We start from the raw sequence: 6000 nt of genomic DNA on the forward strand, positions 1-6000 counted from the left end.
CGTCCATACAGCTTCTGCAAAAGTCAGTAAGATGGTTAAACTCAACAAAAATCTTAGCACACATTCGCAGGGAGAAAATTCTTTGGATGAAAAGTCGAAACTCTGTCCAGGTTTGAGCTCCGATAAAGAAAACAATAGTGAATGATGTGTTTATTGACGGAAAGTTTTAAATACAAAAAATTAAAGAAGGAGTTGGTACAATGACCATATTGTGGTAAAAGTGTTTGCATTGCTTATAATAAAAAAAAACCTTGATTGTAAAGGGTGATTTGTTTTGAGGTTACGATTTTCATGCATTAGTATTTGACAGATCACGCGGGATTTCAGACATGGTGTCAAAGAGAAAGATGCTCAGTATGCTTTGACATTTCATCATAACTAGACTTACTAACGAGCAACGCTTGCAAATCATTGAATTTTATTACCAAAATCAGTGTTCGGTTCGAAATGTGTTTCGCACTTTACGTCCGATTTATGGTCTACATAATCGAGGCTCATTTCTTGTTGAATGGCTACGTAAATAAGCAAAATTGCCGCATTTGGAGTGAAGAGCAACCAGAAGCCGTTCAAGAACTGCCCATGCATCCCAAAAAATGCACTGTTTGGTGTGGTTTGTACGCTGGTGGAATCATTGGACCGTATTTTTTTAAAGATGCTGTTGGACGCAACGTTACAAAAATGGAAGAACTGAACTTGGTTGACATGTGGTTTCAACAAGATGGCGCTACATGCCACACAGCTCGCGATTTTATGGCCATTTTGAGGGAAAACTTCGGAGAACAATTCATCTCAAGGAATGGACCGGTAAGTTAGACACCAAGATCATGCGATTTGACGCCTTTAGACTATTTTTTGTGGGGCTACGTCAAGTCTAAAGTCTACACAAATAAGCCAGCAACTACTCCAGCTTTGGAAGACAACATTTCCGAAGAAATTCGGGCTATTCCGGCCGAAATGCTCGAAAAAGTTACCCAAAATTGGACTTTCCGAATGGACCTCCTAAGACGCAGCCGCGGTCAACATTTAAATGAAATTATCTTCAAAAAGTAAATGTCATGGACCAATCTAACGTTTCAAATAAAGAATCGATGAGATTTTGCAAATTGTATGCGTTTTTTTTTTTTAAAAGTTCTCAAGCTCTTAAAAAGTCACCGTTTACAAACTTTTCTTAGAGATTACGAAACTCGTACAAGCGATTTATTAGTTGAACTGCATTTTCAGAATTTTCATGAGTTTCAATTCACCAATTTTACTTAATACAAAATTTATAAAAAAATAATTCAAAAAAGAAGGAACACTTTTTTTTTTTTAAATATAATAGTTGAATAGCGATTTTAAGAGATATACAAACGATAACAGTGAAACCCGGATAAGTGATTATTGCATAAGTTCCTCACCCGCTAAGTACCTGTTTTTTTAAGAACCAACATTTTGAGGATTTTTTCATATAAAACTCATCTAATAAGTTTCTTTCGCTTAACTACCTTCCCTACTTAATTGCCTTTTACTCTGTATACTTAAATTGAAATTTACCCAAAACAAAATTCTTTTGAATACACAATTGAAAGCGAAAAAGACAAAATCTTCTTTTCATTAAAATTCAAATATAAAAAATTAATAATCTTCATCTACTACAATCGAAGAGACTAACTAGGTAATTGTCACTGTCAAAATTTTAAGTGTCAAAGTAATTTTGTTTTTTGTTAAGTTTAAACTGTAAGATTATTTTTATTTTCATTACAAATTTTATTCATAAGAATTGTGAAAAATGCCTGGAAACGGCCGAAAACTGACTTCACTTTTAATTAAACAAAAACTACAAATCCTCCGCCTGGTTAGAAGCAAAACAAAATCAAGAAAAGAAATTGCTGAAAAATTTAAATCCAATGTTTCTACTATTAATCGAAAGGAAAAAAACAAAACAAAGTTGAAAGAAGCTGCACAAACAAACCAAAACTCTAAACGAAAACGTTTGCGAAAGAGTTCTAATGAAAAAGTAGAGAAAGCTCTTATGATCAAATGCGATCTCAAAATGCATAATCACTGGAATTCAGCTAATGAACAATTCTAAAGAGTTTGTTTTTAAATTAAATGAAGACTTTAAGCCAAAAAGTGGCTGACTTTGGCGTTGGAAGCGAAGATAAAATATAAGATACAAGAAAATTTATGGTGAGGTGGTTGACGCAGATGTTTCAGGAGATGATCTATATCGGCGAGAAATTTTGCCAAGTCTAATTTCCATGTACAAGCAATGTAACATCTTTAATGCTCACGAAAGTGGCCTTTGTTTCAAAGCTTTGCCAAATAGTACTTAAAAAAAAGGGGAGGCACCCCTACAAGTATAAAAATTTATAAAAGTCAACTCAGTCTTCCTTTTCTCTGCAATGCCGATGGAACATTCAAAAAAGTATTTGCCATCGGAAAACCCAATGATGCAAGTTGCGTCAAAGGAAAAACCATTCCACTTTCTTATTATTTCCAAAATAAAGCATTGGTGCCGTCTTCTTTGTGGACTAAATTGTTTAAAGAATTTGATAATGAAATGGTAAGACAAAACAGAAAGGTTCCACTTTTTGTCAACAACGCAGCATGTCACAAGATTGACAACTTTAAATTGAGTTCTTACCAGCAAACACCACTTCGATCTAGCAGCCACTCGATCAAGGCTTAATTCACTGCTTTAAGGCCTATTACCGACAAATAAGAGTCCGACAACAAGTGCTGGCTTGACAATAAAGCAATTTTCCAAATCAATTACAATTCTAAACGCCCTCATATACCTCAAACGAGATTGGTGGCTTGTGAAACGTGATGCGATATCAAATTGTTTTCGAAAGGTAAGTCTCATGTTTACAGATTAGCAAAATTAGTTATATTTCATATAAATCAAACTATTTTTGAAGACTTATGTCCAGTGCGATTACAATATCCAGTATTATGGAAAAAGTAAATAATGAAGATCAAGAAGAAGATGAGGAAGATGTTGAAAATAATAAAGAAGAGTTAGAACCGCCCAGCTTTACCGAAACTTTAAGAGCGCGGATGATATTTTACTTCTTAAATACAAAGTTCGGTTTTTAATAAATTATCAATACTAGTCAGTTGATGTTCCTAATTTATTTTCCTATTTTTTAAATGAAATAAAACGTTTTGTTGCTTTAAATTTTTTCTATTTTTTTAAATACAGAGATTGTTTGTGTGCACTTAAGCAGCTTTTTTAAAGCTGCCCTACCCGCATAAGTACGTCTTATAAAGCTAGACATTTATGGGCAGCGCTTATCCGGGTTTTACTGTCCATGTTTTAAAAAAATTAAATAAACAATTTTTAACTCTAAAACTGTACGCTAGAATTTATAAAATTATAAAAACGATTATCCTCTGAACAGAGACGGCATGAGAAGCTTGCGGTCGAAGATGTTGAGAGGTTTAAAAGCAGGAATGAAGTTCGAAAGTTTTATGAAAAGGTGAAACGAAATTCACAGGTTCATAAACCTAAAACCCAAGGCTGCAAAGAAGAAAGTGGAAACATCGCAGTCAATGCTGAGGATATGGAAGGACCACTTCTGCAGACTGTACAACAGCGATGATGAACTGAATTCCACTGTCAGGCAGGATGATGCATTCAACATAGACGACGAAAGCCAACAATCCCGTCCTCCCGACTTAGACGAAGTGAAGATTGCCATATCTAAGCTGAAGTCTAATAAAGCCGCTGGAGCGGATGGCTTGAATGCCGAGCTCTTAAAAGCAGCTGTAGATAAGTGAGTTAGAAGCATGCACCAACTAATATGTAAAATATGGCGGAAGAAAGCATGCCCGATGAATGGAACCTTAGTATTGTTTGCCCGATCCTCAAAAAAGGAGACCCTTTAAACTGCAACAGCTATAGATTAATCAGTCTACTTAACATCGCCCATAAAATCTTCTCTGCCGTAATATGTGAACGTCTAAAGCCCATCGTCAACAACCTGATAGGTCGTTATCAGTGTAGTCTAGACCAGAAAAGTCCACAGTTGATCAAATATTCACATTACGGCAGATCCTGGAAAAAACCCAAGAACACCAAATCGACAGCCACCATCTTTTCATCGATTTCAATGCCGCATATGACAGCATATACAGGGACGAGCTGTATAGAGCCATGTCTAGTTTTGGCATCCCTGCCAAACTCGTACGTTTGTGCAGGATGACCATGGAGAATTCACGCTGCTCCATAAAGGTTGGAAACAACTTAACAGAACCTTTCGATGTCAAAAAAGGGTTTAAACAAGGTGTTGCGCTGTCATGTGATTTTTTTAATATCGTGCTTAAAAGAATAGTGCAGAGCTCACACGTCAACACTAGAGGCACTATCTTTCAAAAGTCTGTCCAATTACTAGCATATGGTGATGACATTGACATAATCGGAAGAACTCAGCGTGATGTCAATGGGGCTTTTGTGAGTATTGACGCAGAGGAGGAAAAAATGGGTTTAACGTTTAATGAGGGCAAAACAAAGTACATGCTGTCGTCAAGAAAGGACATACAACACCGACGTCTTGGTCAAAACGTCACCATCGACAGACGTAACTTTGAGGAAGTCAAAGACTTCGTCTACCTAGGCTCCGATTTAAACGCAGAAAGCAACACCACTGCTGAGATCAAACGCAGAATAACGGCTGTTTCTTTGGACTAAGAAAGCAATTGAGTGGTAAAGTCCTCTCTCGAGGGACCAAAGTGCTGCTATAAAACACTCTTATCATCCCCGTCCTGCTATACGGCGCAGAAGCATGGACTAGGACAAAAGCGGATGAAAGCACCTTGGGTCACTTCAGGAGAAAAGACCTCACTCAACTTGGAGCGCGAAACTGGAGACATCTAGCTAGGGACCGAGCTAGATGGAGAGGTTTGTATAGAATTAGTTAAAATATTATATGGTCTATAGTTAGTTGTTTCCTTAAGGAAATAGTTATCATCAGAAATAAACTAAGCTTCGATTCTATCCGACATCCATAAGAACACGTTTAATTTAATAAAAACAAAAACATATTTTTGATGTTACCGCAACTCATCTGCAACACTTTCGAACATATTTATAAAGCTTTCGATCCCAAGCTATAACCAACCTGCAACATGTATTTCCTTAATGGAATTAATTTATTTTCCCCCCTTTCTAGCGAGTTTCTTCATTTGGAAGCATCAGTCTGCTGATGGTTAAATACATCAGCTTGTCTTGTCGATAAATATCTTTGATCTCTTGATTTTCGTACATCTCTAAAGACGTGGTGGCAAAAGCATTTATAAATACCAGAATCTATACTTATATTTAGCCGAATGCATATATAAAGCCCCACACCAATGACTTTAAACATCGACCCCAAAAATTCAGTGCAAACACGAACAAACCACGAACATTCAGGTGAGCCAATGAAGTGAAACACTCTTCATCAGACGTGTGTTGTTTTGTTCCCATCCTAGTTCCAGAACCAGTCTCAGTCCCAGTTCCCGTCCTAGTCACAGCCCCAAAGTCTCAGTCTCAGTCTCAGTATAAACTTCGTATAACCTCTTCTTCGTTCACCAATACCAACTCCGACACTATAGCGAATCTAAATCCTTTGAACATTTATACATATTTTCATTTATTCGAAGTACGAAAAGCATCCGCCGGAATGAAAGTTGCGCCAAAGAAAATTCTCCCACCTCTGAAGGCAGCATTTGAGTTTACAATTATGTATAGATACATATAAAAATAGGAGGTTTGGTATGTATCCTTTGCCAGGTCTTGAATGTAGGTAAGCCGAAGAACATTCTAATGAGTCCAGGTGGTAGGGAATACTTTTGCTTCGTTTGAGTTCCAAGTTTGCAGCTTTTCAGTGACTTAACGATGCCTCTGCCATCAGGTATTCAGGTTGGATGCCATTGCTGCTCTATACCAACTAAACCTTTGCCAATATGCCATCGCCATGTCGCCTCAGCAGAGCGCAGTATAAATATAGTAGGATTGTAAAGTCCTTCGATTCC

Source organism: Eupeodes corollae, chromosome 3 (assembly GCF_945859685.1).
Source record: "Eupeodes corollae chromosome 3, idEupCoro1.1, whole genome shotgun sequence".
Classification (NCBI taxonomy): domain Eukaryota; kingdom Metazoa; phylum Arthropoda; class Insecta; order Diptera; family Syrphidae; genus Eupeodes; species Eupeodes corollae.